Genomic DNA, 20,587 nt, shown 5'->3' with positions numbered 1-20,587 from the left:
ACCTTTTCCTCAGGTTCCACTTTGTAAATAATATGCATATCCATAATTCCTTATATTGCATAGTCTATCCGTTATGCATACCCATTAATACATGCTGGTCTTACAGTACTTTTTATTTGAAAGATTCCAATGTATCTTACATTTTTACTAAAATAAATAAATAAATAAATAAATAAATAATCAACTCATTCTGTGTGTACTGTAGAGAGAAGTTACTTTGCTGTCACAGAAATAGTAATTTCTGGACAGGACAATGATAATGTTTAAATGTGCATAACATTGAACAAGACATGGAGGGTATCATATTAAACCTACAGAGCTTTAAGAGGTGGAAAGAAATCATGAAACTGGCTGCAGTTAACTTTTCTACCATTATGAAAAATCACTAAATCATTAAATATTTTGCTTACTCCAGAAGTTTTTTCTTTTTCTGCATTGAAATGCCAGACCTTTAAGTTTCCATTTCTTTCTCTGCCTCTTCCCTTATGGCAGGGTATTTCTATAATAAGAAATTAGAGAAAACATACTCCTTCTGTTTCACCAAAGCCAATGTCTGTACAATTGGGGATTTCCTTTGAAGCCACCTCACTGCTTACCTTGTGAAATCTGACAGATGTACAGCCAGAGGTGGTCTGGTTGCAACCATAATAATGTTACTGAAGATGACTCACAGTTTTATACAAGGAAGGTATTAATCAGTAAATCCTGACAGACATTTTTCTTAAAATAAAGGGCAATGCTTCCTATCTCTGCTGTGATCACAAACTGAACAGCAGCTAATCCTGATGTCTAATTCTGAACAAAATGATTCTTCTTCTTCTTCCAGTAATCCACCATCTGATGAGTCACTTCTTGCTTTTGGTCTGTGTGATAGGCACATCAAGAAGGAAATGTTTCACACACCGCGGTCAATAATATTGATATTTCAAGCCTGCTTAGGAGGCATGTTGTCAGTTACTGTGATTCAGCTTCAGCCCTCATCACACCTCTGTTTCCTCTTAAGGACTGTTCGTGTGACAGAAAGGAATGGCATGGTTTGCCATTTTTTAAAGTTGGGGAATGGCACCAAAAAAAAGCTTTTTCAGCGTAGTCAGATTTACTTTCTATGAAGCTGTCAAGTGCATAAGCATTGGTGCCAATGGCTTGATGACAATGCTAATGATTGTGGCCACTATATGTTTTTAATCCACGGAAAGATCATATTTGATAAACATAAACCAACATTAATTAATGTAAACTGGTACACTGAAAATTAAGTTGCAATTAGTTGCAAGATTAAATACGATATTCTGATCACCACCCTTTTCTAGAATCTGAAATTTGTCTTTGGAAGTCGGTAACTGAACTGGGCTGCTTTACTGTAATAGTTTCTATGCCTTCAAATCTCCTAAAACACAAATAAATCCAACATAGCACTGCTATGTGTTACTGAGCAACAGTCTGAGCAATAGCCTGACCAAAATGAAACAGAGATGCAAATCCAGATGGCATCCAGAAATGTCAGCTGAATCCTTAGCTTTGCTTGGAATATATAGCCTGTATATGCTTGGTTGCACCTTACCCCAGGTTCACAGTATTTAGCTTCAGATACATAACAAGACACTTCAAATACAAATAATCTAGTACCTATTGTGTACTCAGACAAATGTCTAAAGAAAAGCGAAGTAAAGAAAGTGAAAAGAAAGGAAGCTGGGTTCCCTCTTTTGTGTGCTTTTGTTTATCCTTTGTCTTCTTTCTCCTCTTTCTTTTTCATTTGGGTTTAATAACCCTCCAGCTTAGCTAACAAGACAGTATTCTCTGACAAACAGCTGAGCAGTGCTGGAGAGAGAAGCAGCTGAAAGCAGAGTTTTACACAGCTTGATGCTTCCACGAGTCTGCTTGGTCTTTGCTAGGCTCTTTAGAGTGTGTGTACTTCTCTAACAGCAGATTTGCATGTTAAATGTCATCACTAGCAAGAGCAACTACATTTTCAATCTTTCTGCTTCCATTTTGTGTCTTATCTTCTTTTTCTTCAAAGAAACTGGACTGCACATAACAAGAGCAGCAGTGGCTCCAGCCTGTCTTGCCTGACTTCTTTTTTTTCCCCTAAAAAAGGGAAATTTTGGCACTTTAATACAATTTAAAATAATATAAAGCAATGCATCTTACTTTATGTTTAAATACTATATATACATATAGATATACCTTATATATAATACATACATACAAATATCTCTCTCTCTCTCTCCACAACTGACAGGAGAGAAAATGGTGCACTGCTGACATAACTATATGTGACATTGCAGTGTTGCCATCTCTTCATGCTTACTTTCTGCTCTTTTTTATAGCTCTGATAGAAGTTCTAAATAATTTTAAAGCAGTTTCTAAAGAAAAGAGGCCAAGCAGAAACACATATCTATGTGCAAATCATGAACATATGCAACAAATCAATGTTGCTCAGTAGCATAGCACGGCACAAGTACAGACTCAGATTCTGTGATGATTTTCAGATGCTCTATTAAACTCCATATAAATCTGTATTGACACTATGAGTAGAATTCATCTTAAGAACGAGAAACCTAAGCATAGATGTTTGTTTGAGCATGAAGACGAATCTCACTATTTCCCTGAAGCCTGATGTGGCTTCAGGTTTCACAAATAAAGTGCTTCTGACATAAACTTTAAGGTAAGTGGCATTTTAAAAAAAAGGAGGGGTCTTTTTTTATGGAAACAGTGGATGAATGTTAGGCTTTCACAGAGAGAAATCTTGTCTTAACTTTCTTCTCCTTCAGTTCACCATCTGTAAAAATAAGATAGTGCTGTTTCTCTGCCTAGCATGAAATACATGTAGATACATTGTCAGATGATCTTAAATGCAAAAGCACAGAATGCCACATATAAGTAAATACAGTTTATTAGATCTATTTTACTATAACAGCAAAGTATGACATAAATGTGTAGGACTCCTCTCAGCCAAGAACATCCTATCCACCATTTCTTATATATTCTGCTTCCGGTATAGAATAGGTCATTGATACTTGTAATTATCAGGTCTTACAAAATTACATGTTTTTAAAGAAATCTCTTTTCCAGTAAGTTTGCAAAGGAAATAATCAAAATATAGCTAAAACAAATAGCTGCACCCTAAGAGTGCTAGGTAATATTTGCATTTTACATGTTACAGTTCTTCAAGATTTTCCTTTCTTACAAGATCAGATTTGAAAATAATGTCTCTTACTAGTCACAGGTGGAAGGTACATTTCAAACCTGAGATCTCTTCAGTAACTGATACTGAAAGGATGTGAAGGATTATTGGGTTTTTGTTTTGTTTTGTTTTCTGTTTGAACAGCCTGATCCTAGTCTTTTTGTTTTGTTTTGTTTTGTTTTTCCTGGTAATACTGTTATAGCAATGCTCCAGCACAGTCAACTAGCATTCTAACATGTTTTCTATTTTAAAGATAAATATTTCTGTTTCCTTCACCTTTTCTTTTTGGATGTAATACATTTAGATTTGAATTAGGAGCTACTATTCCTTGAATTGTGTGTCTTGCACCAAGAAATTACTCCAGCATCTACTACGAGAAGTTATTGCTCTTTTCACCTACTAACTCACTGTGATGGCTTTGTGGTGCAAAGAAACTGCAGGAAATGTACAGTTAAATATCCCAACAGATTATTTTTTTCTTTTCCTGCATTCCTAAACTGTTAAATTGCATGAATATCTAAACAGTATCCTAATATTATGGCTAAAAATTCACTTATCATGTGAGCATGCCACCCACAATAATAACAACAAAAAATCCATTTCCTAGAAGCTTAAAATTGTTACTTACTTTTTTTTTTTTTTTTTTTTTTTGTCTTTTGCCTTTTGCCTTTTGTCCTGAGAGATACTATAAAGGCTATGTGTTGGATTCACAGGATCGGTGAAACTGGAAGTAGAAAACAACTTTGAGGGCCATGTTGTCTTTCCCTCTGTGTTTTTTTTCCACCTTTTTTCACCATTAAAATATGAATTTAGATGTGAAAGAAGGCCCAGCAACTTACTTTCATTCCTTTTAACCTTGTTTTGTACAGAGTAACAGAGATTCTGGGTATGTTTAAATGATATGCAGATATAAGCTCACTGTGTCCATGCTTTAAACAAGCACGTGATAGTTCTGCTTGATGTGAATAATCTAAAAAGCATGAGATAATATTAGCATCATGTTAACCTGAGCTAATAAACTGTACTTGAAGTTTGAGCCCATCCACTGGACCCACAGAGATCTCCGAAATAGAATCCTGGAGTTTATGAAACACAAATAAACATAATTGCCAAGTCACTGTTGGCCAGCATTGCATTGCATGACACAGCGTACCACCCAGACAAGCTTCTTTCAGTCTCGACTTGGAAATAAGGCCCAGATCAGAAAGACACATCTATACTGTGTCATAAATGATGGCTGAAGAGGGGTACCTGGCACGTGGCCAGTGGCATGGAATGACTTCCCCCTACACTGCTTTGAGTTCTTGCTATTTAGGGATTGTCTTTTTCACAGAAAAATGTCTGAGTCCACACTATACAGCAGTTGGCTCTATGTCTTATCGGGTTTCCATGTGGCACCTTTACACCTTGTACTATAACTTATAAACGTCTCTGGGTCAGGAACAGGAGGAAGGAATCCTGGGGATGTTGTGAAAGGAATAAATTGTGGTCAGCTGCAGACTACCTGACCAAGAGGAGGTTGTGGACAAGGCTTTCTACAAGTGATTAGAAGTGTCCTGATCACATACCCTTCTGCTCATGCAGGAGGTTCCTAGACAACACTGGTGTTACTGGTGCAAATGCCAGAAGGACCAAAAGGTGGTAATACTCTGGTGAATGAAAACATAGATAGTAGCTTGGGCTGTAGCCACCAAGAAATGACTGAGCTCAGTATCTGAAGGAAGTATGGGAAGGAAAGCAGGAGATACAGGACTCTGGAGAGAGAGAGGAATCTAGTTTATCTATCCGGGGAACTGCTAGGCAGAATCCCCTGAGTAGCAATCATGAAGGGGAAGGCTGCCCAGGAAAGCTAATTTATTTTTTAATAAAACTTATTAAGAAATCAGCAATGAATCATCTCATTTTGCTCAAAGCCTGGGACTTTCAGCAGAAGGCCCAGCTAAGCAGGGAGCTTGTTGATGAACTAAAACACAAATAGAGAATGTAACAGAGATGGAAACTAGGGCAGGTAGCAAACAAGGAGAATAAAAGCATTGCTTGGGTAATCAGGAAGTCTGCTCTGTGTGTACGAGCATGGTATAGGAAGCAGAGGGTCAGCCAGCAGTGGGGCAGAAACAGTCCAATTAAAGAAGCTGGAGATGCTCATATCCATGGAGCTGAATGGTATTCACTGAAGGGTACTGAAAGCTGGCAGATGGGACTGAGATGCCACTGTCTATCATCTATGAAAAACTGTGGTGGCTTGGGAGGTACCTGCCCATCTTTTAAGGGCAAGTAGGAGGACCTGGAATTGTAGGTTGACCTGTTTCACCTCCATCCCTGGAGAGATTACAAAGCACATTCTCCTGGAGTCCACTCCCAAACACATAAAGAGGGTAGTCAGGAATATCGATGCAGATGTATCAAAGGCAAATCATGTTTGACCAATATGACTGCTTTTTTTCAGTGCAATTACTGGCTATGCAAATAAGGGGATAGCAGTGTTCCTTGACACCAGTAAGTTTTCTGATCCTGTTTCCCACAGGATTCTCTTTGGAAAATGGACAAGTGGACTGAAATGAATTGTAAACTGTTTGGACACCTGGGTCTAAAGGGTGATGATCAAAGTCATTCACCAGACATCAATACTGAGGTCCATGTTGTTCAAGATCTTCATCACCAACCTGGATGAGGGCAAAGAATACACCCTCAGCAAATTCATAAATGACACCAGATTAGAAAGAGTGGCTGACATGATAAATGGCAGAACTTGGCAATTACAGAGAGCACTTTATAAACCTAAGGACTGGACCAACAGAAAACTCAGGAACTCAATAAGGAGAAGCACAACACCGGTACAGGCAATGAAACTAATCTCTGAATAGGACCTAGGACATATAATTGACGCCAAGTTGAATATGAGCCAACAGTTCACTCTCATTGCAAACAAGACAAACTGCTTAGTACAGTAAGTGTAAGCACATCCTATTGTTCTTCAACAGGAGAGAGCAGAGGGAGGAAAGTCTCCTGTGCTCTGCACCAGTAAGTCCTTAAATATTTTGTCTAATTTGGAGACCACAGTTCAAGACAGAGGTGGAAAAAATTGGAGGGGACCCAGTATACCTAAAATGTATGATCTAGTAGGAGAAATTGAGGAAACTAGCCTTGTTTGGTTTGGCAAAGCGAACACAAAGTGATGCTCTAATAGTAGATTCAACTGCTTGCAGGTTAGTTACAAAGATGATGTACACTCAAACTCTTGCCAGTACTGCCAGACAATATAGCAGGGGACAATGACAACAAATTTCAGCTTGGGAGGGTCAGACTTAAGCAGACGCTTTGTTGTTAGGAGGATAGTCTCAGATTTCTAAGCAAAAAAATCAACATTTTCCAGTATCGGTCTCTCTCACCAAAAAAAAAAAAAAAAAAAAAAAACACATTCCACCTGGACACCTAGACACCTAAGAAAATGCATGAATTTTGCCATCATTCTCCAGCTCACTTTGACTAGAAAGCTTCCAGAAACCTCTTATTCTCATAAAGAGGGTCTGATTCTCCAGGGCTTGTCATTTATGCCTGTGCAAAGTTCATGGAAATTTCTATAGTATCAAAATTGTTACTTTTACATATTCTCTGAACAGACATGAATTATACAGTAGGTCAAGGCAGTTGTGGCTCATTGCTTTAAGAAGAGTTCAGTAGCCATTGTACCATGCAACAGACAGTCAATGACCCACAGATATGGCATATAAGATATCTCTAATTAGGTTAGAATCAAGGTATTTATTTTTCTACAGGCAATTACCTTCACTGTAACTGCCTTCAAATTTCATCCCACATATTTAATGAAGACATTTAATAAATGCAAAAGATTGGGATTCATAGTGCCAAAGAGACATTTGAATAGAGAAAAGTTGATTTGTGGTGCCTCTATTTGCACATTACTCTAGATCAAAAAATGCAGCATTTTATTGGTTCAAAAGTAAAATTAAGAAAAAAATTCTGGATTTAAAGATGTTTGAACAAAATTAAACTAGTAACTTCTTATGCATACAAACTGTTCAAAGCCATATCCCATCATCTTAGCTAAAGTGTGTGGTTCAGGATCACTGCAAATAACACTATTTTCTCCTGCAGCTTGTGAACACTGTCTCTTTTGTATTTTCAAGATTTCCAATGACTCTTTGAAGCATATAGAGAGCCTGATGGCAAAAAAGTCCTTGACTGTAATATGGCTAGTATTTTATTTTGTGATTTTAACTGGCAGCCTCTGTAAGTTCCTGTATTTTTAAGAAGTACCTGCATAAATTGCTATATTTGTATAGATCATGATTTCATGTGTTCTCTTTCTAGAGACTCTCCGAGAGCTGATTCTACTTCCATTGTTAAGAAGTATTTGAACAAGGAGGCTTGACTGACATGTTTGGACACATGATAAGGTCAAATCTAAAGTTCCTATTTTTATCTTTTTTTCCCTCCCTTTTTGTATACTGTGTATCCGATTGATAGAATCACCAAAAACTCTATTACAGCAAGCATAAAAAATTGGAATATTTGTATTGTGCTTTTTCCGGTTAAAAAGAACTTACAACCACTTTGTTAAGGAAAGGACTTTATCCGGAGCTATTAATTTCTTGCAAGCAAATTTGCAAGAGAAGCAGGAGCAGGAGCCACAGCTCTTCAGAGTGGAAAGAAGTGGCTTCTTGCATGTGTGAAAGACTTCTGCTTAGGCTGGAAAGATCTGGTTTCTGTAAGCAGCAAATGCTGTGTCTAAACTGAGCTCCAGTCAGCATCCATCACAGAGTCTAGGTCTCCTAATTGTTCAGCCAGATAATCTCACGTTTTCATAAAATCTGTAATAATACTCCTTTCCATGAGGCTATAAAGCAGGAGTGATGGAGTGCTGATATATGCTGGTGTCTTAGTTTGAAAAAGAGTTAGGATGAATCAACCCAGAACCATGAGAGCCTGGAAGGTCTTCAGGGTCCACGGGACTGCTCAGTTCCCATTGACATCCAAATTTTGGGGGAGTTGTGATCCATGGCCTTCTGTGAGAGACTGTGATTCATAATTTCCCTCTCATGCTGATTCTGCAACTCAATAGAAGTCCCTGCCTTTCAGTGGAAGACCTTGCTTGTGAAAATGCTGTAGCTTTTAACTCCCTGTTTCTACAGAACTCAGCACTCAGTATAAACTTCTGTCATGCAGACTCTTACTCATACAAGAAGCTGTCATAAATCCTTCCTCTTTTACTACTTCTCGTAAGGATCCTTATCTCACATAAAGCAGATTATTGTCTGCATGAAAACAGCTGTCCCTAGCTCCCAGCTCTGTAGCAGCTGAATTCCTGTTGAACGTGGACCTGTATCCTGCTCATACATTGAGGATGCATCAATATGCAGTGCCTGTTTAGCTTACCCTACAGACAGTCAGGTCTGGGAGGAATGTCTGTGAGGCAGTATGTTTTCTGGAAATAAATATTAGACCAGAATATGTTTATTATTTTGACTTAACATTTTTTCCCCAGCGGAATTGCTTTCTATTTTTGCAGGATATGACCAGGCATGAGAATAAAAATATCACATTGTGTCAGGGTATTATACTGTTTTATGTTACAAATAGTAACCATCAGAGTGAACCTGCAGCTTAATTCAGTCTTCACTTTCTGGAGAGCTAAGTACAAAAGTATCAGAGAATTGCTATAGAATATGGTATTCTTTCACAGAGTGGAACTTCCACAGACTATCCATTAGAGACATGCAGTATTTAGAGTCTGAAAGACATAGAAGCTTCAGCAGTGTTATTTAGAAAAAAGAAAATAGATACACTGTTGCTTAAGATTTTCCTAAGCAATATTCTGTAACTAATATAGAAGTTGGTCCAAAATAATGACTCTATAATGATCTGTTAAATTCGTCTGTTTTTGTTTAACTTTAATTTCATGCTTCTCTATTTTTTGTCTCACAGTAATACAATTTGCACTTGCTAAACTAGACCAATATTTGATCAGCTCTAGGGAATGATCGACTGAGAAGAAAATGTCTTACTTTCAGTTTCCTATTACAGGAAACTATGGTGCACATTGTGCATGATGAATGCATACTTCCCTTTATCAATCAATCTTTGCAAACCAATTTGCTTACATCCTGCAGTGAGTTGCATTTACAAGGGAATTTCAATTCTTAAGAGGGTTGTGTGTCAAAATAAGATATAGTTCAATAACGAACAGCTTTGTAGGAGCAGCTCAGGACAACACATAGCTAAACAGTCTATTGTATCATAAGTCTTTGTGTACCTGTCTATATCTCTGTCTTTTACTTAATATTAAAAAAAAATAATAATTTAAGTTGTCTCCGCTTTGTACTATCACACATGAAGTTGTTGGCTGAACAGAATTTTTCCACATCATAAGATTTTATAGATTCTTTCTAACAACCTTCACTTTGTGGTAGCAAATAAATTTGCACTTTGAATTATTTTGTGAGTTTGTCAAATACATTAAATAACTAAACCAAAGCAAGTAGACCATAAAAATACCAAATGATGAGAAATGGCACTATTAAAATAAAGTGTAATTACTGTATTCAAAAGAGAACAACAGATTTATGTTCACTTATTAAGCCTACTCTGACTTCCATCGCACAGCCATTGGGAGTTTTGCTAATGACTTCTAAAGGAATTGGATCAGGCCTGTAATGAACATTGCGAAGCCAAGAGTGCTGTTACATGCAATCACTGCCAGGCACCTGAGACAAGGTGATTACATGTCTTATAGAATATCTTATAGCTTCTTTTCTCTTTAAGAATAAATTGCACTACCAGACACATTCAAAAGAGAAAACTGTGAGTTGGCCAAATGTATATATAGAATGAAAAGCCTACATTCATAAATCGTATAGATAGAACCAAAAGCCTACGTTTGTAGATGGTTTTACCCTATATATAGTTTGAGGATCCAATATTTGTCCTTTCTGATCCAGTGTGGTTCCCACTGACACAAACTCAGCATGCAGAAGTTATGTGATTTAGTGGAGAGCATTTTTTAGTTTTGATAGGTATAAGACTTTGCCTGTAGAAAACTCATTGCATGATCATAACCTAAACATTAGCTATTGAATTCAATTTTGTATTTATATCTTAGCTATATTTATTATAAAATAGTATAATTTATGATGAAAGCAGTTTCTTTCCTTCTTAAGCTATTCTTAAGCTACTGAATAAGCTGTTTAGCTTATTCTATTGTTATATTTAAATTTCATTTATAGACCTACTAATTAATTTGCCTTTTTTTCTGAATAGTAGTCTAAATTTCTGGATTTTTTTAGTGTCGTATATTTATTTATATATATTTAATTTGACTCCCATTGGCTATCTGAGACATACTAAGAGTTCACTCAAAAGCAATAAAAATTATGGTTTCATATACATCCATTATGTGACCCTTTTTCTTTTTAATTATTCTAACTCTGTTTTCTTAATAATCATGCAGCCTAAGACTGCTCTACACATCTCTACGTTAAAGGATGAATTTTTTTTGTTTCAGAGCTCCAAAGTCAACCCTGGAGGGCAGTACACTTGTTCTTTTCCAGCTCTTCTGGCTCCCTGGCAAATTGATAAGTGGAAGAAAAATAGAGGATCATGAGGTATGCTAAGACTTTCCTTTACTAATGTGCTTGCTGCGCTGACTCCCTCCTTGAAAAGCTATTTTATGACTAACTATTAACTTAAAAATGTAGATACTTAATTATTTAGAATTTAATAGAAGGAAAACACAGTGCCATTCCTTTGAGAGCAATCAGTTGATGCTATTTCCCCGTTCTCACAGCAGACTGTGCATAGTATCTTTCTCCGAGGACTGGCTTAGAAATGTCATAAATCTCAGGATTCGCTTCCAGTTAAATTAAGAAAAGCACAACTGAAAGTCATTTTTGTGTATCAGTGACTTATTTCACAATGTTTATAATTAAGGTATCAACTGCTCGGGAAATATCCCTCTAGAGGAATCATCCTGGTGATTACCCATTCCAGAGAGAAATCTGCAATTAGACTCCCATCAGTTACCCTTGATTTAAAGGAAGAAATATTTTAACAGTGAAGTAGTAGTATGTTATAATATCACTGGGAATGGCAACTTGAGGGAGACACAGTCACTGTCCTTAAACCACTATGGCCTACATACCTGTATAAGGAAGCTTGTTATGACCAACAGACATTTGTCAACAGATATCAACAGATGTTTGTGTCGCATCTCAGTGATTTTTGCAACACAGCATGAAGATAAAGACAATGTCATTATTTGTTAGAATGACCCTATAATTGTCATCACTAAATTAAGTGTCACTTTTGCGTTATGGACTTGTCTACATCAGGAAATTATGACATAGGTAAAATAGCCTATGTAATTTCAGCTAGTGAGTTGAATTGCAGACAATTTCAAAAGACATAAGTTCAAGGCAGCTTTTTCTACTTTGAAAACAGAATAAGCTACCTCAAACCTAGTGAACACTACAGGTGCACACTGGGGAAATTAGTCCAGAAAATTTACCAGCATATTAGCATCCTGGCTTATTAAGCATTTTTCATTTAGCTAATCCATGAATGATTGAGATTCAATGAATTCAGTCAACTGGCTGAATCATCAGTTTCTCTACTAAAAATTGATGAAGAACCTGATGAGAGTACTGATCTGTTGCTCCTTAGTGTCTCTGTAAAGAAAAGCCATAAAAGCAACCATCTTTAGCTGTGAGGTAGTTGGCTAAGTCAGTCACATATATGACAGCATATTATACAGATGCAAAGGAGTGAAAATTCCTCAGTCAAATGTACATCTGAGATAATTCCCCTGTGCTGTCTTAATAGTTAACAGCATGAATGAATGGATACATTTCTAGGACATAATTCATCTCACCTTAATGTAGACATCTGAAATAGTTCAGATGAATTGTGCCTTAAATGTGTCCATTTCTCTCTTTAATCTGAAAGGAAGTGAGGACTAGCTCATCTACAACTTGGATGTCAAGAATAGGTAACTAATCTTAAATGTTAACCGTAAGTTTTAGTTTCATAGGGTTTTTTGTTTCTGTTTTTTCCCCCAAAAAAGAACAAATTAAAATGTGATTTTAGAAGATTTCAGTTTCTATGAAGATTTTAAAAAGATGACTCAATAAAATGGCTATATTTTACATGTTCACTTTCTAGAAGAACATGCATTTTTCCACATCAGATTATATTCTGAAAATTTTAAGTACATAGTAAGTTATTATTTTATTTCTCCTTTAGAAGAACTTTAGAGTTCCATAGAACTCTAATACCTTAACTGATGGACAGTTTTCCAAAACAAGAGCTCTGAATTGTTCCAGTAAAAACTTTCTGATTTTAGATAAACATAACAGGTGCCTTGTAAGAAAAAGTATTGATTACAAAATTATTTTATTTACACTGCTTTTAAAATTAAAATGACAGGAAGCAGAACTTACAACTCAGGGGAAACAAACAAACAAACAAACAAACAAACTTCTTTCCACAATATTCAATTGTCAGTATTATGTGATACTAGTCTAAACTACATTTTTAGCAATAATGATAAAATCTAAGCATGTACTGAAACTGAGAGCTTTGAACTCCTTTTCAGCAAATAGTTTTAAAGATAATGCTGCAAGCGCTATGTACCTGCTGATGTCACTTTCCGAAAAGAAGAACATTCAGATGATGTCAAATCAATTTATGTCTTTTTACCAAGCTATTCAAAAGTGGGTTAACATAGCCAAATATATTGTTTAATTTCTGATAAATCAGTTTAGTCTTCTAAATTTCCTTTAGAGAAATCTTTACTTCAATTACAGGAGTCCCATGGGTATTCTTCTAATTTTATAATATACATACAACTGGTATAAGGATTCTCTCAGTTGAAAATAAATTCTTAAACAAACATAATTCCTGCTCCTCCAAATAAGAGTATCAAAGAGTAGTTTTACACAGTATGTATTTCTAAAACTATGTTGGATAAGAGAATAAATAAAATTTTCCTTGCTTTTAGACCAAGTCTGCTCAGATTGCTGAATAAAATGAATGATATTGTATTATACACACTATTACCAAGGTGAGTTTGCCTTCAGAATATGGTTTCCTTCTGAATTCAGCATTAATTCTAGATTTATATTCATTCTCATGAGTGCAATATTGTAAGCAAATTTAATTGGGAACTGGCTCATAAGATTATTTGTGTGTATAAACAAAATCTGTCTTTCCATGTTTATATACAAATTCACTTAAAAGATCAAAGGCATCAATCATAACTATCAAACAGATAAACACTGACATCAATCAGCATACTAAGGCCTGAAAATGTTGATTTTTTACAAAGATTTAGTAATTTAATGTTCCTGAGATTGAGTCTGGAAGAGGTATTCTTGAAATCAAATTGTTGCCTGATCAGCTTTAGATCAAGTCTCTTCAATAACATAGCAGTTGGAATGATTTTGTGAAGTTTCATTATATCTTGAATAATGCCAACAGGAAAAAGAAAAACACACTTTCTGGCATTTGAGCCTCCATGAATTTCTAGCAGGCATTAATTACACTCATAGTCTTTTGGTTACTTGATTTAGAGTATGATTAATTATAATATTTAAACACAATAATGGATTAAAAACACATTTAAAACTAATATTTCTATTACATATTTAAAGAAGGCTTGATTATTTTATTGTGTTTAAATTTATTTTATTATAAGTACTTTACAAAAAAGATTGAATTAAAAAAAATCATGAATAGTCCCATAAAATATTCTTATAAAATTATATCTCATTTTATAACATTTACATCTATTTATTGCATGAATAAAAGTAAAGACTTTTATGTTATTTAATTCTCACAGTAATGTTATATTCCTGTAACCTGGACTAAAGTTATATGAGTTTCCATTTTCAGTTAGAGCTGGATGAAATCAAAATGTCTGCTCCACAAGAATTCCAACATATAGGTTTGGTTTTGCCCTAAATCATAAATACTGGTATGTCTTGTTTTGACAGTCCCTACTGAAATATTTAAATACTGCTAGATCAGAATGTTTCATTTTAATCTTTTGATTTAAAATGGTCCTGTTTAATACTAAACAGCACCTGAATGGTTTTATAGTTTCTTGCAGAAGTTTAGTTTGGATCTTTTGACTAGAATTAATATCACATAACTTTTGACATCTATAATGTAGATATTTTTCTCTGAGCTAAGTATATGGACTCTCTTTACAGCCTGTGGTGAGAAATAAACACTTTGGAGAGTAACTCATTACATCTGACTTAAGATGGCATGAATCATGCCTTAGACATGCCTATTTCTCTCCCCTGACTGTAGAAGGAAGATATTGCATGTCTACATTGCAGACATTCGCTTGAGGTCAGATGGACCACCATCCCTCTGTCCTTCTTTCCCTCTCTGAACTAGGCTAGATTATGGAGGTTTTACAATATGTTATACAACCGTAAGAACATACTCAGTGTACCCAGAGAAAAAGAGGTCAAGAGATTATTGGATGTGCAGCCAGCATACCTTTTTATTGGAAATTTAGAAAGCTCCCTTCTCAAAACTTTCTGACTCTTTCTCTTCAAAAAGTGATGAGAGAGTAAACAAAGAGACAGACTTAAACACCCTTAGATTTCTCTCTAACAAATCTACATGTATTCTCCATTTTTAAATAAAATCATTTTTGATGCAATTTGTGACCTCTGTTCTGTTGATGAGATGAATTTGTGAGACCATGAGCTGACTGAGAGGTATTATTGCAAAAGGAAATAACATATATGTATATAAATGCTGGATTTCTTTTTATATTAAATTATTTAAAATGAAACACTGATTTGGTTCTTCTGGGTTGTAAAAATCATCCTGATATTTGAAGATCTTTCTTAATCATTTGATCATATGTCTTTTTTTTTTTTTTTACCAGAAATTATGTGAGCAAAGACAAAAAAACATTTTTGCATCAGGTATATGTTCTTAAAATTGCATTAATCCTTACTTGTCTGATGATACGAGTTATTGTGGACACTGTGGTCATGCTCTGAGACCCTGTATGCCATGAATAATTCTAGCATATAGAGAGGACATTTTAATTGCTCAGTCATAATTCTAACTGTGGAGCAAATGTGAGCTGCTTTTTACTTTTTATGGTTACTATTGTTATTTTTAAAGCAGATTTTTCTGAGAGAAATGACCCAGCAGAACAACTTTAAGCAAAAAGAGAAATACTATCTCTGTAGGTTTTAAAAGTATTAATAATATTGAGCAGATAAGTTGAAGATTTTTTGATTTTCTAAATTTTTTTGTTTTAAAGTTATTGAAGTATCACATAAATAATTTATGCTAAAAAATCACACATTTCTAAAGAGGATTTGTTTGAAATTTTTAAGCCTGAGGGAGAAACTAACATTCTCTATTACAATCTTTGAGGATATTGTATGTTAAAGCAGCTTGGATAAAATTTATTAGAAACTTTCTCATGGTGAGTGGGGTATTCTAGGGAAGAGGCTCAACCTTTTCTTTGCCAAGCTTTACAATTTCTTTAGGTGAGGAAAATGATTTTGATTCTGGTTTGATGTCATAGGAGCTAATATCTCAGAGATAAATGTGCTGAGCTTACTTGGCTAGAGCTTGGGAAAACAGAGGGAAAGACAAGAAGTGACCAGTTGACGAAGTAAGTCAACTGGAAGAAAGGAGAAATTGGCTCTATCTTTTCCCCTGTTACAGCAATGACACAACTCTGGTTAATCTCCCTGGAGCCAGTTGGTTGAGGAGTTTTTCACTGATCTGTGTAAGGCTTGCAAGGTTTAATCCACAGCATTATATATACTGTAGTAAAAGCACTGTAATTCTCCTCCTGAGATCCAGCCTTTGGGAGAAAGAAACTGAAAACTGGCTGCCCCAGACAGTTCAATTGGTCAGTTCTCACTCTCTGACATTGCTTTGTATACAGTCGGACTTCTTTCACCTAATACTGTCTTTTATCACTGCAGAACCAGGAGGTTCATCAAAGGAGGATATCATAGGTTTATTAAATTCAGAAGTACTGCAAGTGTAATACTTTTAATACTTTTAATATATGCATACTTTTAATATATGAAGATTGAAGTATCTCTATTCACTGGAGAGACTTTACACCCCATTCAGGATTTACACAGAGAATCCTTCCTCCCAGTCCCCTGCATTCCCAAGCCTGTTTTTCTACACATGGTGAAGTTGTTTTAGATAGTTATATTGCACACTCACATATGGAGCAAAGACTTTATTTAATGCACAAAACTGAATGAATAGCAAATATCTCCCTCCTGTTATTTCTACATGTCCCAACACAGTGGGGGTGGTATAGTTCAAGTGTGACTGCCGTTTTTTTTTTGTTTTTTTTTAATTCTTATCATGTAGCTCAGGAATCTGATGCTACAATGTCTATGTGATCATTTATAATCAGTCTACTCAAGTTTTAAGGTTCCAAACACCACTTCAAACCATTGGAATTAAGTAGACAAACTAACACATAAATAAACTCTAGGACAGGTCTTCTTTCAGGTGCACTAGTTATCAACACACAACAACATGCTGGTTTAAGACTCCAAAGTATAATCCTCAATAACACGGCAGTAAGCAATTAAAGAGCCACTGTATCAAAAAGACAAGAACCAAAAGGTTTGTGCCACTGGAAAAAAAAAAAAACATTGGGAAATTTCAGTGCATGGGAATTTTTTTGTGAAAAAATAATTAGACAGAATCAAATTGTTCTGTTTTGAAAATTTTCTAAATGAGTTTCAAATCTTTGTTATCTGTGATTCTGTTACAGAAAGGTAATTCAGGATGTCTAAGTTTCAGGGAATATAGCTTTCTATCTGTAAAACAGCCGGCAAAGTGCACTACTCCACAGAAAGCAGTGGAAAGCACTCATTCTATGGTGTTCTACTAGGCTGAAGGCTGAGAAAGCCTTTGAAGAAACTGTCATGAAACTGAATTAAGCTTCCGGATAAGCTTCAGAACTCTGATTTGAAAGTTTCACCAAAATTGACATATTTTGCAAAATATTTTGCTTGCAACACTTTTTTTTTTTTTTTCTGGTGCTTTAAACATCATAATGAGAAATTATAAATCACCCTGAGAGGATTAGATGCTAGTTTCTAAGACTGTCTGGGCACAATGGTAATAATTACGAGCTTTCCTCTGGTCTGACTGATTTTACTAGCTCAGTTTGCATTCCCCGCTATGCATGTAGGAAACGTTTCACTAGCTAATTATGCTATCTCCTTCCTACCTGTATTTTATAAATAACCAGAAGGTATACATAGAGTCTATATGCACACGGGACTCATTATTAGGTGAACAGCTACAAAAAAGTTACTCATTAAACTCCTATGCTTGACGCTCTTGAATCAATAAATATACAGCACAGAGGAATAGATTTAAGTAACACAGTAACCTTGGTTTAAGTAACACAGTAATAACCTGCATGAGTATTAGAAATAGTTCATCTTGTTGGGACAACTTACAGACAAAATATATTTTTGATCAATATTTTTAAAGTGTCATTTTGCAATTGTTTTTTTTTTTCTTTTTGCAACCCTAAATATCAAAAACAAAGGTGCTTTAACTGAAATTCAAATCTTTGTATTTGCATATGACACTTGTCTTCACTGGAGGTGTAACCTGGCTTCCTTTATCTCTTTTTTCTGGCTACAGACAGGCACTCCCCCCCCCCCCCCCATGAAATTGTGTACTGGAATGTTAGGTTTTTTCTTCTCTAAAGATCTCCCATTTTAAAACACTCATTCCAATAGCATTTGTAGTTATCAACATAACAGAAGTCTGCTCTGCTGTAACTGATTTTCCTCTTCTTTTGGATTTCTTACACTGTAACACAAATCTCTAGTTTGAATACTGAAATCAAAGTGTTCTAGGGAAAAGGTGAGGAGGAATTAGCTCCATTTGTGGAGAAAATCAAAGATATACTAAAATTCTTTATAATATGGTTAATTTTTTCATATGTCTCAGAATAATACTTGAGCTTTGCACATGTACATTTACTTAAACACACCCACACACACCCACACCCACACACCTTAATACCTTGCTAGAAAATTGTATTTACAGAATTACATGAAAAAACTGCTGAGGCTAGCAGTTATTTCATACACACCAGTTGTCTTATAGGTGTTTTCTCTCTGATGATATTAGCTTGTAAAGTATATTTAGTTTTTTATCAAATATCTTTGTATTCCAGTGGGCTTATATAGATTCTTTCAAAGCAGATTTTGCAAAACTTGTTTCCATGCAATCCATCTTTAACTCAGACAACACTTAGAGTTTGTGTTTTTCTTTTTTTCTTTTTCCTTCTCTCTGGGCATATGTAATGTCACTATATTCTGTAGCATTTACTTCTTGAAGGTAGACTTGTCATTTATCTCTGGAGATTAAGACATTTCACAGTAGTTGTATGAGACAGCAAAAACATCCAAACTGATGTTACAGGCCTTTGGATTTTTCTGATTTGATTTGATTTTTTCAGCTCATGGCACAGTTAAAGAAATACCAAGCTTTGCGGATCTTCTGGGGTCTTACAGAACTGCTTGTACCTCTGTGCTGAGTTAGGTCGTGTGCAGCCATCAGTGCAACATTATTCTCCCAGTTCCCTAACACAACGTATCTCGTACTTTGGATTCATTTGCTTGTTCACAGTGGAGTCCCATCTTAAGTGCTGGAATTTTGTGCCTTTCCTTTCTCCTTCCTTTTCCATTTTTTTCTCTTCTCGCTTCTTTTGGATCCTGACCCATTTCAATTTTTTAATTCCTCCAGAGTACTATTAAATATTTTCCTATATAGTAAAGTGTCATGAGCAGTCCTCTGTAACAGTGATTTTCTGTATTTTACACATTTATTTGAAACACACTTGAAAAAGCTCAAGTGCTCCCCATTTTTTATGGAGTGTAAATTATGAGTCAGGTTTTAGTACTCCCTTTCTGTTCTCAAACTGGAAGTGTATTGTGGTCCTGTTTAGCTCTGACAATAGCTATCTGAGTGACTATGCTGTTTGTTGTTTGTTTTCATTCTTTGTGCCCTATGTTTTCACAGATTTTATCTATAAATTGCTGATTGCCCTTCAGTGGTCACACAATCTCATGTAAGCATTCTAAACAGGCTTCAAGCCTACACAGTTATCTCCTTATTTTCTTTACTAAACAATACTACATAGTAATGTAATTACCTTCATCCTGGCCTGCCTTAATAACTGTTATTGCTCAGCAATGTTAAATGTCATGACCATTTACATGTTTCTTGAATTTAATAAAGGAAAATATGTTCTATTTTACTGTCTGGTGTTTAAGCCTTTTAATCATATGATACTCTCCCATTTTTACAAGCCTTTACCACCAAAAATACCGAGAAGTAATCACAGAGTTCTAGATTCTATGTGATTCTAGATTCTATGTTTACTATACCATGTTTTGTACATTATTATTTCCTTAAAGATGGAGAACAGCTCCATCCCTTTGGGATGAGATTGTATTTCATGGAGAACTGCATTATTTAAAATTTGGTTTCCTTCACATTTTGGGGGGAGAAAAAAGAACAATCCAGTTTTCTATTTAAAGGGCAGCTCTGATGCCACTGATCCAGAAACTGACAGTTTTCTTGCACCCTCTAGAAATTATGATACTCAAAATGCTGAGATCACACCCAAGAGGTAAAGCACTCAGGTGGACTTCTGAGGACAAAAGAAACAGCAGAACTGTAAGTCAGGCAGTTGAAAAGTAGGGATTAGATGATCAGGGTTGTGATAGGTAATAATTTGTTACATCAACTCGTGAAGTGATTTTACCATGAAACTAGGTGCTAAGTACTGGCTATCACCACAGTGATTGTACTGAGTCAGCAGAGTGATATTGTATTGTGAAATGTATGCGCGTGACCTGAAAGGCACCACGTACAACGCAGAGGAAGACGCCAGCTTTCATCCCGACCCCCCCCAGCAACAGCCGGCGCAACCACAGAAGTTACAGGCATATAAGGGGACTGTGAGCGGGGGATCGCGCGCGCCGTTGGTGGAGCAGGAGACTCCCCGGCCGCCCAGCGCTGTTTTGCTTACTTGTGACTTGCTCAATTATTCTATTAAATTGGAATTTATGCAACCCGGCCCGAGTGGTTGTCAATTTGTCGCGTTTACCCATAACAATTTGGTGCCGTGACTCGGATGCAGGCTTCCCTGGTTTCGGGACTCTGACTCAGGGGAGGCGCCCCATCCCGTCTTCGGATGGCCCCTGAGTGGGTAGTTCCCCTACCAGAACCTGTATTTCCGAACCCTAAATCAGGACAAGTAAGCAAAAGAACTGCAGTATCCCGTAAACTTTGTGCACGAAGATCCGAACGAAGACTCAGGATTGAGTAAAGTAT

The 20,587-nt window shown here is 35.9% G+C and overlaps 2 long non-coding RNA genes across 2 annotated transcripts in view; one reads left to right on the top strand and one right to left on the bottom strand.

Annotated features, from left to right (window-relative positions):
• The window catches only part of LOC136991118 (uncharacterized), a 53,515-nt gene that overhangs the window by 14,676 nt on the left and 18,252 nt on the right, over nt 1-20,587 (bottom strand). The gene's annotated exons all lie outside the window — the stretch shown is intronic.
• Nucleotides 2,589-10,787, top strand: LOC106491656 (uncharacterized). The gene is made up of 3 exons (XR_001293797.1): nt 2,589-2,665; nt 7,517-7,602; nt 10,707-10,787. It is a non-coding gene; the product is annotated as an uncharacterized lncRNA (long non-coding RNA).

This window comes from Apteryx mantelli, chromosome 1, assembly GCF_036417845.1.
Source record: "Apteryx mantelli isolate bAptMan1 chromosome 1, bAptMan1.hap1, whole genome shotgun sequence".
Taxonomy (NCBI): domain Eukaryota; kingdom Metazoa; phylum Chordata; class Aves; order Apterygiformes; family Apterygidae; genus Apteryx; species Apteryx mantelli.
This window is presented reverse-complemented; position numbering and strand designations above follow the sequence as displayed.